Source organism: Balaenoptera musculus, chromosome 3, assembly GCF_009873245.2.
Source record: "Balaenoptera musculus isolate JJ_BM4_2016_0621 chromosome 3, mBalMus1.pri.v3, whole genome shotgun sequence".
Classification (NCBI taxonomy): domain Eukaryota; kingdom Metazoa; phylum Chordata; class Mammalia; order Artiodactyla; family Balaenopteridae; genus Balaenoptera; species Balaenoptera musculus.
The window spans coordinates 140,296,589-140,311,270 of NC_045787.1; the positions used below are offsets into that span (position 1 = coordinate 140,296,589).

General features: G+C 39.5%; 1 long non-coding RNA gene across 1 annotated transcript in view; it reads left to right on the top strand.

The window, feature by feature from the left end:
• The first annotated feature begins 727 nt into the window (after positions 1-727).
• The window catches only part of LOC118891990, a 219,962-nt gene continuing 206,007 nt past the window's right edge, over positions 728-14,682 (top strand). The window contains exon 1 of the long non-coding RNA XR_005019216.1: positions 728-794. This is a non-coding gene — a long non-coding RNA (uncharacterized LOC118891990). The remainder of the gene's footprint in view (positions 795-14,682) is intronic.

Consider the following 14,682-nt stretch of genomic DNA (forward strand, 5'->3'; position numbering starts at 1 on the left):
CATCCCCAGTGTGTCAAGGGCCCACCAAGAAGACCTTTAAAAGAGATCGCACAATTACATGGGCATGATACCATGACAGAGGCCTAGGGGAACACAGTAATGCTACCCCAATGTAAAATGGGCATTTGCTTTAGGTCTGTACCTAAAGTATGGAGAGGGAGAAAAGAGAAGTCAGAGCTCCTGGAAATGATGCCCAGAGGTATTTCGTTTGATTCATTCATTCATCTCTTCCTTCATTCTTTCATTATTCAACAAATATTCCTTGAGTACCTACGTGTCAGGTATTGTGCAAAGTATTGGGGATACAGCATAGACCTGAATAGACATAGTTCCTCCCTGAAGATAGTTCATGGTCTTGTTGGGCTGCATCCCGCGGGCCTGCAAGCCTTGTAATTGCTCAGGCAAGAGACTAAAGAGCCCAGAGACAGTGACAGAGACATCAGTGGTTTATTGTATAGGGAATCTTACAAGTCTGAAGCAAAGTCCTGGAGTGACAACCCACTGTATACAGCAGCTGGTCGACAGGACATGGCAACAGTCTTCGCTACTGGGGACGGAGGAAGGGGGGTGAGAAGGAGGCTACCAGTTATAGGGGGAATTGATGTCAGTTTGGCTTATCAGTTACCAGGGAAACCAGAAGCTGGGGCAAGGGGCAAGCATGTAGGGAGTTACTGATTAAGCCCTATAATAAAGAGGATTGGATAGTCATGTGAGTAGGTGTAGGTCGAGCAGGGAATATACAGAGAGCAAGAGGAATAGCTATCTTGAGTAGCCTGTCCATGCAGTCTGCTATGGTAAGTAAATAAACGGGCAATCACTATACAGTGTGATAAGAATGAGCCTTGGCCATGTGGATTTTATGTGAGTGAGAAATAAACTTTCTTTTGGATTAAGCCACTGAGATTTTATGGTTGTTTGTCACTATGGCATAGCTTATCTTATCATAACTAACAGACTGTATCTGCATAAGAGGAATTATACCTGCCTAAATCCTCTCTCAAGCCTTTTTTTTTCATGTTTCAGAAAGATATTCAGAGGCCAGGATTCATTCCTCAAATTAATCTCTATTTCGCCACATTATTGTAGAAATTGGCCTTTCCTTGCCTCTGTCTCATCAAAAAAGAAAGCTCAGGTGGATATTCCTGCTGCTAACCTTATGTTTAATGGAATCCTCCTGCGATTTGGCTAAACTTGGCATCTGAAGAAATTTCATATCATCCGTTCTCAGCAACCAAGAAGCAAGTTCTGTTTCTTCTCTGCTTCAGTGCTCCTGCCTGATGCTAATAAGACAGCTAAGTAATTTTTTCCCTACTTACTGCTCTTCCAAAGCACAAAAGCTGTCTTCACTTTAACATTAATGAGTTATTCAGCTGATATAACTATGTCTAGCAAGTAAATTACCTACAGCTGCCTATCAACAAGGCTAGGGCAAGGTGATTACAAAAGAGAGGGATTTTATTTAAAACGAAATTGAGCTAGTTTCTTAAACCATACAGTCTGTCCCTTTTGGCCATCCACCAGAAGGGGACAGTATAAGAACATGGTTTGCTCAAGGCTAACTGCACCAACTCTTTGAAGAACCTGCATTTGAGAATGTTTTTTGTTAGAAATCACACCAAGTGCTTTGTGAAATTATTTTTACATATATTTCCAGGGCTGAGAAATTCCAGAGCATTAAAAAAAAACCCCTCCAACATATACGAGAGATGTCTAATGGCCTTGGTTTAAACTCCAGGAGACCGAAGTGGAATTTTTCTAGCAAAGATCGGTTAAAAGGTTGACTGGAGGAAGACCAGGCAAATGAATTTAAGCCCAAAGTGTCCTTGTTCAGCTTCTACTCTTGGTGGGGTGGTTATTGGAGGGTTGAAAACTTCTCTTTGTAGAATTTGGCTTTCTCGTATTCTCCCTCTGACTGGAGGCAGCTAACACCCAGCAGTCCTTTAAAAAGGGTTCCTAAATCAGCACTAATTTTGCATATTCAAGAGCACCAACCACTAGTTATTTTGGAACAGGGATGCTGAATCTGACAGGTGTGGAAGGAAGAACAGTGGATTCTGAGTTTGCCAATGAGAGGCTGAGTGTCATCTCATGTCCCCACTCTTCAGTTATCTTCCCTCTTAAATGAGGGGCCCGGATAAAATAATCTCTGGAGTTTGTTCTATGTTTGAACATCTATGATTCTACAGTCAAGCAGGATTATTCTACTACTACTGTCACTATTACAGCTATTATAGATGTCACTGATTGATTAATATATACCGGCCATTGTGTTAACATTTCACATTCATTATCTTTAATTTTGAAGCAATACTATGAGGTAGATATTATCAAGTTTGTTAAATAGGTGCGAAAGTTGAGGACCAGAGAAGTTACAGGAATTGTCCAAGGTCCCAAAGCTAGCAAGTGGTGAAGACATGAACCAAAATCCAAATATTTTGACTCCCAAGTCCCTACTCTTAACCACTGCCACGTATTTCTTTCTTTCTTTCTTTCTTTTTTTTAACTTCCAGCACTTGCGTCCTTACATTATTAGTCTTTAACATTCATAGGCGTGGTGCCAGGCTACAATGATTGACCTCTCTTTGGCCCCTAGCCTTTGCTTCTCTGTTCTTTCCATTTTTCCATGTCTCACAGGCCCTCTTCCTGGCTATCCAAATATTACTCACCTTTCGAGTTCTAGTTTACGCCTGCTCTCTTGCCTGACCACTCTCTCCCATACTAATCTGATTTTCTTCTGGGATTTTATTGCATGTATAATCCATTCTGTGTAATTCAGACTCAACTCGATATTGTCTCTTATTTTGCTCTGTGCTTTAGATAAGTTAGTCTTGTCAACATTAACTACAGTGCAAGGCTCCTGAGGATGAAGAACACATCTTAGTCTTTTTAATCTTCTGCTATAAAGCGCGCGGGCAGGGTTGCATAACAAGTTGGGGATCAATACTTTCTTCTTGTTTGCTAGAGACAGACCTTAGGCAAAAATGATCCCCTTTGCTTCTAAAAATTACGACGTTCTCTGAGAAAAATTGTTTTCTAGTCTTGCTTTTAAAAAACCCTATGAAATTGCAAACCTTCCTGGCCAATATAGTCAAGTATTTCACAAGTTTGAAAATCAGAAATGATTATTGTTATCATTATCATTAACATTATACAAATAGTTAACATTTATAGGTTACTTGCTACATTCCTTGCATCGACCTGATGTTTTACATGGAAATTTTATACTTACAACAGCACTATGAGGTGGGTAAGTATTCCCCACTTCATAGAGAGTACAACAGGTTTAGAGAGATTGAGTAATTCATATAAGGTCTCACAGAGCTGGTAAGTGGTAGATCGGCTACAACCTTTTTTAAAAAAAATTTTGGGTGTGGCTTTCCTAGATCTAGGCTACTTGTACCGTGTTGTAAATCAGACTATTTCTACAAAGGATGGTGCCTGGCTGTTTTTAATCCACCTGTTCCACTCTGTCTAGAAAGCTGCCTAGGATTTCGCTCATCTGATTATTTAAAAATTCCTATATTAGATTTTGCCTCTCTATCCCGGTGTTCAGTGGTAAGTCACGTTTCCAAATGATGGTGGGCTGAATTATGGTCCCCCAAAGATGTTTACCTCCTAGCCCCCAGAACCCATGAATGTCACCAATGTTGCAAAGAAATTTTGGACATGTGATTCATTTAAGGGTCTTGAGATGGGAAGATTATCTTGGATTATCCTGTGGATCCTAAAGGTAATCACCATGGTCTTTATAAGAGGGAGGCAAGAAGATCAGAGGTGGAAGAAGGCTATGTGACGATGGAGCAGATATTGGAGCGATGCCACCAGGAGCCAAGGAATGTTGCAGCCTTTAGAATCTGGAAGAGACAAGGAGCAGATTCTCCCCTGGAGCCTCTAGAAGAAACAAGTTTCCCAACACCTTGATGTTTGTCTCTTAAAACTCATTTTGACTTCTGACCTCCAAACTGTAAGAGAATACATTTTTGTTGTTTTAAGTGTGTGGTAATTTGTTATGACAGCCATAGGGGACGAATACACTAATACAGAGTTCTATAGATATACCCATTTACAGAGGCTGAGAGTCAAGACCAAGTCCAATTGCTCATACTAAACCTTTACTCTCTCCTTTGAGCCAGAAGACATGAATCCATCCGAAAGTTTTGAATTGATAAGGGCCAGCCCTAAATGCTGTCTAGTGTCTGAGCAGTAGTAACTGGAGAGTACAAGAAAAATGTGCAACCAAACTCACACTCCACTAGGGTTTTTCTTTAATCTGAAAAGGAGGGAAAGACTGATGGAGCATGATTTCATAAGGTACCATGGAATGGGATGGGGTGGGGACTTAATGTTTAGGTGGTTTTATTGAGGTTGGCTTTTGTTTGTTTATTGTTTTCTTAATAGAATTCTTCCTGCTTGGATTTAAATGTCTGTTTTCAAGATACTAGCACTACTGCACCAATAGAACCACTACCAACAACAATTAAACACTAGAAGATGCTGCCGTTTGACAACCTTAAACTGCCTGCTTTTTATTTTGTCTATAAGCAATGGAATGTAAATGTTGCTGACTCTGCTTTTAGGTACCAATATCATGCATTCCTTTAAACCAGGTGATAAACGTCCACCTGGGAGGCACCCTTGGTTTTGTAGGGAAATGAGTCATACTGAACTCCTTGAATTTGCCTGTGACAAGCAGAATCCACAGGTGCTAGGAGTTTCGTTGAGAAGTTAGCAGAGTAAACCTTTGATGAAATCTTTTCTGAGGACATGCCAGTGAGGTCATCCATCAAGACTGCCCCATTCCATTTTGTTACATAGAGGTTAGCTGCTAAATCAGAATCCAAGAATTGTGAAAAACCTCATGAAAGCATCTGGAAACCATTTAACACAATTATTAACAACAAAGTTTTGACTTCAGGAACTCTGTTACCTGGTGTGTGACCTTGAACAATTCACTTAACTTCTCTGAGTCACACTTCCTTCATCTATGAAATGGGGATGATTATGGTTTCTCATGTACATAAAAATGTTACCAAAGAATCTAGCATAAAGGGGCTAGTCAAGACCTTTACGGTTATAAGTAGCAGAAACACAATTCAGGCTTGTTAAGCAAAAGAAATATGTTTTACATGGCTAAAAATCAAGGCTAGACCTGGATTTGGCGCTGCTAGATTCCATAATTCAAAGAATGTGATTATAAAGAGAGACTCATTTGTGAGATAGTTTCTTTCCTAGAAACATTTCCTCTCTCTCTAAGAGCACTGGCTGAACGTTCCTGGGGAGCTCCTGCCTTGGCTTCTCTGTGCACCCTTGAACCGTAATTACTGTAATCTGAGGGATGGATGTGCTCTAATTGACCAGGCCTGGGTCTCATGCTGGTTCAAATGTCTGTTGTTTGCAAGAGACAGAGAGTTCATTTCAAACTGTTAGAAACAATAAAGGAAATCTAATGGCTCATACAGATTTGATTTCAGATGGGGTTCAATCTACAAACAATGTCGTCAGGGATCAGATTTCTCCCCATCTCTTCACTCTGTATCCTGTATTGTTCATTTCATTATCGGGCTCCATACATGGCCCTGGCAACTGGAGGTTCTCTCTTCACGGAATCAAAATGATTTTATTTCTCACACCGTGTGATTCAGGTTGAGAGTACTCTTTTAGTGCTCCCACACGATTTCTGACATTCATCCCCTCTTTTTTTTTAAAAATTTATTTTATTTATTTATTATTTTTGGCTGCATTGGGTCTTCGTTGCTGCGCGTGGGCTTTCTCTAGTTACGGCGAGCGGGGGCTACTCTTTGTTGCGGTGCGCGGGCTTCTCATTGCAGTGGCTTCTCTTGCTGCGGAACACCGGCTCTAGGCACACAGGCTTCAGTAGTTATGGCTTGGGGGCTCTAGAGCGCAGGCTCAGTAGTTGTGGTGCACGGGCTTAGTTGCCCCGTGGCATGTGGGATCTTCCCGGACCAGGGATCGAACCCGTGTCCCCTGCATTGAAAGGCAGATTCTTTTTTTTTTTTTAAAGTAATCTTTATTTATTTATTTATTTTTATATTTATTTTTGGCTGTGTTGGGCCTTCGTTTCTGTGCGAGGGCTTTCTCTAGTTGCGGCAAGCGGGGGCCACTCTTCATCGCAGTGCGCGGGCCTCTTCACTATCGCGGCCTCTCTTGTTGTGGAGCACAGGCTCCAGACGCGCAGGCTCAGTAGTTGTGGCTCACGGGCCCAGCTGCTCCGCGGCATGTGAGATCTTCCCAGACCAGGGCTGGAACCTGTGTCCCCTGCATTAGCAGGCAGATTCTCAACCACTGCGCCACCAGGGAAGCCCTGAAAGGCAAATTCTTAACCACTGTGCCACCAGGGAAACCCCATCCCGTCTCTTAATGGCTGGCATTGGGTCACATGCCTCCTCCTATGGCCTGGAGGATGGAATGTGTCAATTACATTAAGCCAAAAGTAGCTTACTTATTCAGCTAGGACATGACTAAGAATGGGGAGATGCATATTCCATAAAGAATATCAAGGTAGTGTGGGTGAGAAAAGAGAGTTAAATGCTGGGAAGAAGTGTATCATGGTGGCACAAACTCAGTCTAGGCTACTCGTAATGACTTTCTCACTTGTAGGGCAGGTCCTGTTACTACACAGAAGGTAAAGGGATGTGTATAGGATAGGCAAAACAACAGGTATCCATGATATTCATCTTAATATATGTTAGTTATTTTGTTAGGATATTATCATCCCATTCATGTTGTATAAACTGGGGTCCTGAAAGATGAAGTGACATTCATAAAGTAGCAGAGGTAATAAGTAGCTGAGCTGATACCAATATATTCAGAAATATATTCTTTATGAAAAGCAGTTATGTGAAGTAGTTACAAGGGCCTACTATTCAGTCCAAGTGTTACATCAAGTCAAGGAAAAAATTGCACAAGCATAGACCTAAGGGGACAGAGAAATGAAAGTACTGAGGATGAGAAAACAAGACTTCCAGAATTCCCAATTATATTTTAAAACAGAGATCCCCTGATAACCATTTTTCTGTTGTTCTACTTGAGGATCTATGGTGTAGAACTTGAGAAAACATATCATTGACTCAACAGCTCTCCTGAGGCATAAGGCTTTTAGCCACTTCTAGTTTCCCACTCAGCTAGGTAGGCTAGTGAGACAAGTGGCTTCTTTTTAGCCACTTGTCAGGGTGGGATTAGGAGTTCAATCACTGGGTGAATAGACCAGACCATGTGGGAACAGCAGGTGGACACAAGGCAGTTATTAGAGCAACCAGCTAGAGGAAGAAGAGCTGGGCAGATGGGACCTGGTATGTATAGAGCATGATGGCAGGTGGTAGGTCTTAGTCCTGGCTGGTGTTTGAAAGGATGGCTATCAGTTTGAAAGGATGATACAGCAGGCAGATGGTACCTGTTCGGAGACTTGGATTTTTTTGCCTTGATATCCTTTACACCTGGTATAGTCTTACTGTGGTAAAGTGTTGCCACATAGTAAAGTCTTGATGTTTCTTAAAAAAATGAACATTTAGAGATGTAGAAAGGCAGCTGGCATCAGGGAGATTTGGTAGAGGGTAAAGAGGGAACACATCCATAGATAGGGTTTCCCAGGTGCAGGGCTTTCAGGGCTAGAACTGTGATGGTTCTGGGAACACCCAGATGATTGGTCACCCTAAACCACATGGCCAAAAACTAAAGGTTGAACTCTAGGAGACTAGTAACAGTGGAAGGCATCCCTTCTCAACTTCCAAGGTGTCATATCTTGCTCAATACAAGCTCACCTGTTGACTCAGAGCACCTCTAGTTTGTGGCTCCTCTAGGATGAGAGATGAGGTTTCTCTCTTTTTTTTTCTTAACATCTTTATTGGAGTATAATTACTTTACAATGGTGTGTTAGTTTCTGCTTTATAACAAAGTGAATCAGCTATACATATACATATATCCCCATATCTCCTCCCTCTTGCGTCTCCCTCCCTCCCTCCCTATCCCACCGCTCTAGGTGGTCACAAAGCACCGAGCTGATCTCCCTGTGCTATGCGGCTGCTTCCCGCTAGCTATTTTACATTTGGTAGTGTATATATGTCCATGCCACTCTCACTTCGTCCCAGCTTACCCTTCCCCCTCCCTGTGTCCTCAAGTCCATTCTCTATGTCTGCGTCTTTATTCCAATCCTGCCCCTAGGTTCTTGAAAACCATTTTTTTTTTTTTAGATTCCATATATACGTGTTACCATATGGTATTTGTTTTTCTCTTTCTGACTTACTTCACTCTGTGTGACAGACTCTAGGTCCATCCACCTCACTACAAATAACTCAATTTTGTTTCTTTTTATGGCTGAGTAATAATCCATTGTATATATGTGCCGCATCTTCTTTACCCATTCATCTGGCGTGGACATTTACGTTGCTTCCATGTCCTGGCTATTGTAAATAGAGCTGCAATGAATATTTTGGTACATGACTCTTTTTGAATTATGGTTTTCTCAGGGTATATGCCCAGTAGTGGGATTGCTGGGTCGTATGGTAGTTCTATTTTTAGTATTTTAAGGAACCTCCATACTGTTCTCCATAGTGTCTGTATCAATTTACATTCCCACCAACAGTGCAAGAGGGTTCCCTTTTCTCCACACCCTCTCCAGCATTTATTGTTTCTAGATTTTTTGATGATGGCCATTCTGACCAGTGTGAGATGATATCTCATTGTAGTTTTGATTTGCATTTCTCTAATGATTAATGATGTTGAGCATTCTTTCATGTGTCTGTTGGCAATCTGTATATCTTCTTTGGAGAAATGTCTGGTTAGGTCTTTGCCCATTTTTGGATTGGGTTGTTTGTTTTTTTGTTATTGAGCTGCATGAGCTGCTTGTAAATCTTGGAGATTAATCCTTTGTCAGTTGCTTCATTTGCAAATATTTTCTCCCATTCTGAGGGTTGTCTTTTCATCTTGTTTATGGTTTCCTTTGCTGTGCAAAAGCTTTTAAGTTTCATTAGGTCCCATGTGTTTATTTGTGTTTTTATTTCCATTTCTCTAGGAGCTGGGTCAAAAAGGATCTTGCTGTGATTTATGTCATAGAGTGTTCTGCCTATGTTTTCCTCTAAGAGTTTGATAGTGTCTGGCCTTACATTTAGGTCTTTAATCCATTTTGAGTTTATTTTTGTGTATGGTGTTAGGGAGTGTTCTAATTTCATACTTTTACATGTGGCTGTCCAGTTTTCCCAGCACCACTTATTGAAGAGGCTGTCTTTTCTCCACTGTATATGCTTGCCCCCTTTATCAAAGATAAGGTGACCATATATGCGTGGGTTTATCTCTGGGTTTTCTATCCTTTTCCAGTGATCTATATTTCTGTTTCTGTGGCAGTACCATGCTGTCTTGATTACTGTAGCTTTGTAGTGTAGTCAGAAGTACAAGAGCCTGATTCCTCCAGCTCCGTTTTTCTTTCTCAAGATTGCTTTGGCTATTCGGGGTCTTTTGTCTTTCCATACAAATTGTGAAATTTTTTGTTCTAGTTCTGTGGAAAATGCCATTGGTAGTTTGATAGGGATTGCACTGAATCTGTAGATTGCTTTGTGTAGTAGAGTCATTTTCACAATGTTGATTCTTCCAATCCAAGAACATGGTATATCTCTCCATCTATTTGTATCATCTTTAATTTCTTTCATCAGTGTCCTATAATTTTCTGCATACAGGTCTTTTGTGTCCTTAGGTAGGTTTATTCCTAGGTATTTTATTCTTTTTGTTGCAATGGTAAACGGCAGTGTTTTCTTAATTTCACTTTCAGATTTTTCATCATTAATATATAGGAATGCAAGAGATTTCTGTGCATTAATTTTTTTTTTTCTGTGCATTAATTTTGTATCCTGCTACTTTACCAAATTCATTGATTAGCTCTAGTAGTTTTCTGGTAGCATCTTTAGGATTCTCTATGTATAGTATCATGTCATCTGCAAACAGTGACAGCTTTACTTCTTCTTTTCCGATTTGGATTCCTTTTATTTCTTTGTCTTCTCTGATTGCTGTGGCTAACACTTCCAAAACTATGTTGAATAAGAGTGGTGAGAGTGGGCAACCTTGTCTTGTTCCTGATCTTAGTGGAAATGGTTTCAGTTTTTCACCATTGAGGACAATGTTGGCTGTGGGTTTGTCATATATGGCCTTTATTATGTTGAGGAAAGTTCCCTCTATGCCTACTTTCTGCAGGGCTTTTATCATAAATGGGTGTTGAATTTTGTCGAAAGCTTTCTCTGCATCTATTGAGATGATCATATGGTTTTTCTCCTTCAATTTGTTAATATGATGTATCACATTGATTGATTTGCGTATATTGAAGAATCCTTGCATTCCTGGAATAAACCCCACTTGATCATGGTGTGTGATCCTTTTAATGTGCTGTTGGATTCTGTTTGCTAGTATTTTGTTGAGGATTTTTGCATCTCTGTTCATCAGTGATATTGGCCTGTAGTTTTCCTTCTTTGTGACATCTTTGTCTGGTTTGGTATCAGGGTGATGGTGGCCTCATATAATGAGTTTGGGAGTGTTCCTCCCTCTGCTATATTTTGGAAAGGTTTGAGAAGGATAGGTGTTAGCTCTTCTCTAAATGTTTGATAGAATTCTCCTGTGAAGCCATATGGTCCTGGGCTTTTGTTTGTTGGAAGATTTTTTAATCACAGTTTTAATTTCAGTGCTTGTGATTGGTTTGTTCATATTTTCTATTTCTTCCTGGTTCAGTCTCGGAAGTTTGTGCTTTTCTAAGAATTTGTCCATTTCTTCCAGGTTGTCCATTTTATTGGCATAGTGTTGCTTGTAGTAGTCTCTTAGGATGCTTTTTATTTCTGTGGTGTCTTTTGTAACTTCTCCTTTTTAATTTCTAATTTTGTTGATTTGAGTCCTCTCCCTCTTTTTCCTGATGAGTCTGGCTAATGGTTTATCAATTTTGTTTATCTTCTGAAAGAAACAGCTTTTAGTTTTATTGATCTTTGCTATTGTTTTCTTTGTTTCTATTTCATTTATTTCTGCTCTGATCTTTATGATTTCTGTCCTTCTGCTAACTTTGGGTCTTGTTTGTTCTTCTTTCTCTAGTTCCTTTAGGTGTAAGGTTAGATTGTTTATTTGAGATTTTTCTTGTTTCTTGAGGTAGGCTTGTATAGCTATAAACTTCCCTCTTAGAACTGCTTTTGCTGCATCCCATAGGTTTTGGATTGTCGTGTTTTCATTTTCATTTGTCTCTAGGTGTTTTTTGATTTCCTCTTTGACTTCTTCAGTGATCGCTTGATTATTTAGTAACGTATTGTTTAGCCTCCATGTGTTTTTGTTTTTTATGTTTTTTTCCCTGTAATTGATTTCCAATCTCATAGCATTGTGGTCAGAAAAGATGCTTGATATGATTTAAATTTACTGAGCCTTGATTTGTGACCCAAGATGTGATCTATCCTAGGGAATGTTCCGTGTGCACTTGAGAAGAAAGTGTAATCTGCTGTTTTTGGATGGAATGTCCTATAAATATCAATTAAATCTATCTGGTCTGTTGTGTCATTTAAAGCTTGTGTTTCCTTATTATTTTTCTGTTTGGATGATCTGTCCTTTGGTGTAAGTGAGGTGTTAAAGTCCCCCACTATTATTGTGTCACTGTCAATTTCCTCTTTTATAGCTGTTATCAGTTGCCTTATGTATTGAGGTGCTCCTATGTTGGGTGCATATATATTTATAATTGTTATATCTTCTTCTTGGATTGATCCCTTGATCATTATGTAGTGTCCTTCCTTGTCTCTTGTAACATTCTTTATTTTAATGGCTATTTTATCTGATATGAGTATAACTACTCCAGGTTTCTTTTGATTTCCATTTGAATGGAATATCTTTTTCCATCCCCTCACTTTCAGTCTGTATGTGTCCCTAGGTCTGAAGTGGGTCTCTTGTAGACAGCATATATATTGGTCTTGTTTTTGTATCCATTCAGCAAGCCTGTGTCTTTTGGTTGGAGCATTTAATCCATTCACGTTTAAGGTAATTATCGATATGTATGTTCCTATGACCATTTTCTTAATTGTTTTGGGTTGGTTTTTGTAGGTGCTTTTCTTCTCTTGTGTTTCGCACTTAGAGAAGTTTCCTAAGCATTTGTTGTAGAGCTGGTTTGGTGGTGCTGAATTCTCTTAGCTTTTGCTTGTCTGTAAAGCTTTTGATTTCTCCTTTGAATCTGAATGAGATCCTTGCCGGGTAGAGTAATCTTGGTTGTAGGTTCTTCCCTTTCATCACTTTAAGTATATCATGCCACTCCCTTCTGGCTTGTAGAGTTTCTGCTGAGAAATCAGCTGTTAACCTTATGGGAGTTCCCTTGTATGTTATTTGTCGTTTTTCCCTTCCTGCTTTCAGTAATTTTTCTTTGTCTTTAATTTTTGCCAATTTGATTACTGTGTGTCTCAGCGTGTTTCTCCTTGCGTTTATCCTGTATGGAACTCGCTGCGCTTCCTGGACTTGGGTGACTATTTCCTTTCCCATGTTAGGGAAGTTTTCGACTATAATCTCTTCAAATAATTTCCCTGGTCCTCTCTCTCTCTCTTCTCCTTCTGGGACCCCTATAATGCGAACGTTGTTGTGTTTAATGTTGTTCCAGAGGTCTCTTAGGCTGTCTTCATTTCTTTTCATTCTTTTTTCTTTAGTCTGTTCCACAGCAGTGAATTCCACCATTCTGTCTTCCAGGTCACTTATCCGTTCTTCTGCGTCAGTTATTCTGCTATTAATTCCTTCTAATGTAGTTTTCATTTCAGTTATTGTATTGGTCATCTCTGTTTGTTTGTTCTTTAATTCTTCTAGGTCTTTGTTAATCATTTCTTGCATCTTCTCAATCTTTGCCTCCATTCTTATTCCGAGGTCCTGGATCATCTTCACTATCATTATTCTGAATTCTTTTTCTGGAAGGTTGCCTATCTCCACTTCATTTAGTTGTTTTTCTGGGGTTTTATCTTGTTCCTTCACCTGGTACATAGCCCTCTGCCTTTGTATCTTGTCTATCTTTCTGTGAATGTGGTTTTTGTTCCACAGGCTGCAGGATTGTAGTTCTTCTTGCTTCTGCTGTCTGCCCTCTGGTGGATGAGGGTATCTAAGTGGGTGCTTTGTTCTTAATTGGAGTGCAAAGTACTGCTTTTGTACGCCATTGCATCTGCTAGTGTTGGGGGGGTCTCCTGCAGAGGCGGGCGTTGTCTCTGTCTCACCGTGAGGACAAGGACACTGGCAGCAGAAGTTCTGGGAAGTACTCCTTGGCTTGAGCCCTCCCAGAGCCCTGTTCATATTTTCTATTTCTTCCTGGTTCAGTCTCGGAAGGTAGTGCATTTCTAAGAATTTGTCCATTTCTTCCAGGTTGTCCATTTTATTGACAAATAGTTGCTTGTAGTAATCTCTCATGATCCTTTGTATTTCTGCAGTGTCAGTTGTTACTTCTCCTTTTTCATTTCTAATTCTATTGATTTGAGTCTTCTCCCTTTTTTTCTTGATAAGTGTGGCTAATGGTTTATCAATTTTGGTTATCTTCTCAAAGAACCAGCTTTTAGTTTTATTGATCTTTGCTATCGTTTGCTTCATTTCTTTTTCATTTATTTCTGATATGATCTTTATGATTTCTTTCCTTCTGCTAACTTTGGGGTATTTTGTTCTTCTTTCTCTAATTGCTTTAGGTGTAAGGTTAGGTTGTTTATTTGAGATGTTTCTTGTTTCTTAAGGTAGGCTTGTGTAGCTATAAAGTTCCCTCTTAGAACTGCTTTTGCTGCATCCCATAGGTTTTGGGTCATTGTGTTTTTATTGTCATTTGTTTCTGGGTATTTTTTGATTTCCTCTTTGATTTCTTCAGTGATCTCTTGGTTATTAAGTAGTGTGTTGTTTAGCCTCCATGTGTTTGAGTTTCTTACAGATTTTTTCCTGTAATTGATATCTAGTCTCATAGCATTGTGGTTGGAAAAGATACTTGATATGATTTCAATTTTCTTAAATTTACCAAGGCTTGATTTGTGACCCAAGATATGATCTATCCTGGAGAATGTTCCATGAGCACTTGAGAAAAATGTGTATTCTGTTGTTTTTGGATGGAATGTCCTATAAATATGAATTAAGTCCATCTTGTTTAATGTATCATTTAAAGCTTGTGTTTCCTTATTTATTTTCATGTTGGATGATCTGTCCATTGGTGAAAGTAGGGTGTTAAAGTCCCCTACTATGTTTGCGTTTTTGTGTATTTCCCCTTTTATTGCTGTTAGTATTTGCCTTATGTATTGAGGTGCTCCTATGTTGGGTGCATAAATATTTACAATTGTTATATCTTTTTCTTGGATTGATCCCTTTATCATTATGTAGTGTCCTTCTTTGTCTCTTGTAATAGTCTTTGTTTTAAAGTCTATTTTTTCTGATATGAGAATTGCTACTCCAGCTTTCTTTTGATTTCCATTTGCATGGAATATCTTTTTGCATTCCCTCACTTTCAGTCTATATGTGCCCCTAGGTCTGGAGTGGGTCTCTTGTAGACAGCATATATACGCATCTTGTTTTTGTATCCATTCAGCCAGTCTATGTCTTTTGGTGGGAGCATTTAATCCATTTACATTTAAGGTAATTATTGATATGTATGTTCCTATTACCATTTTATTAATTGTTTTGGGTTTATTATTGTAGGTCTTTTCCTTCTCTTGTGTTTCCTGCCTA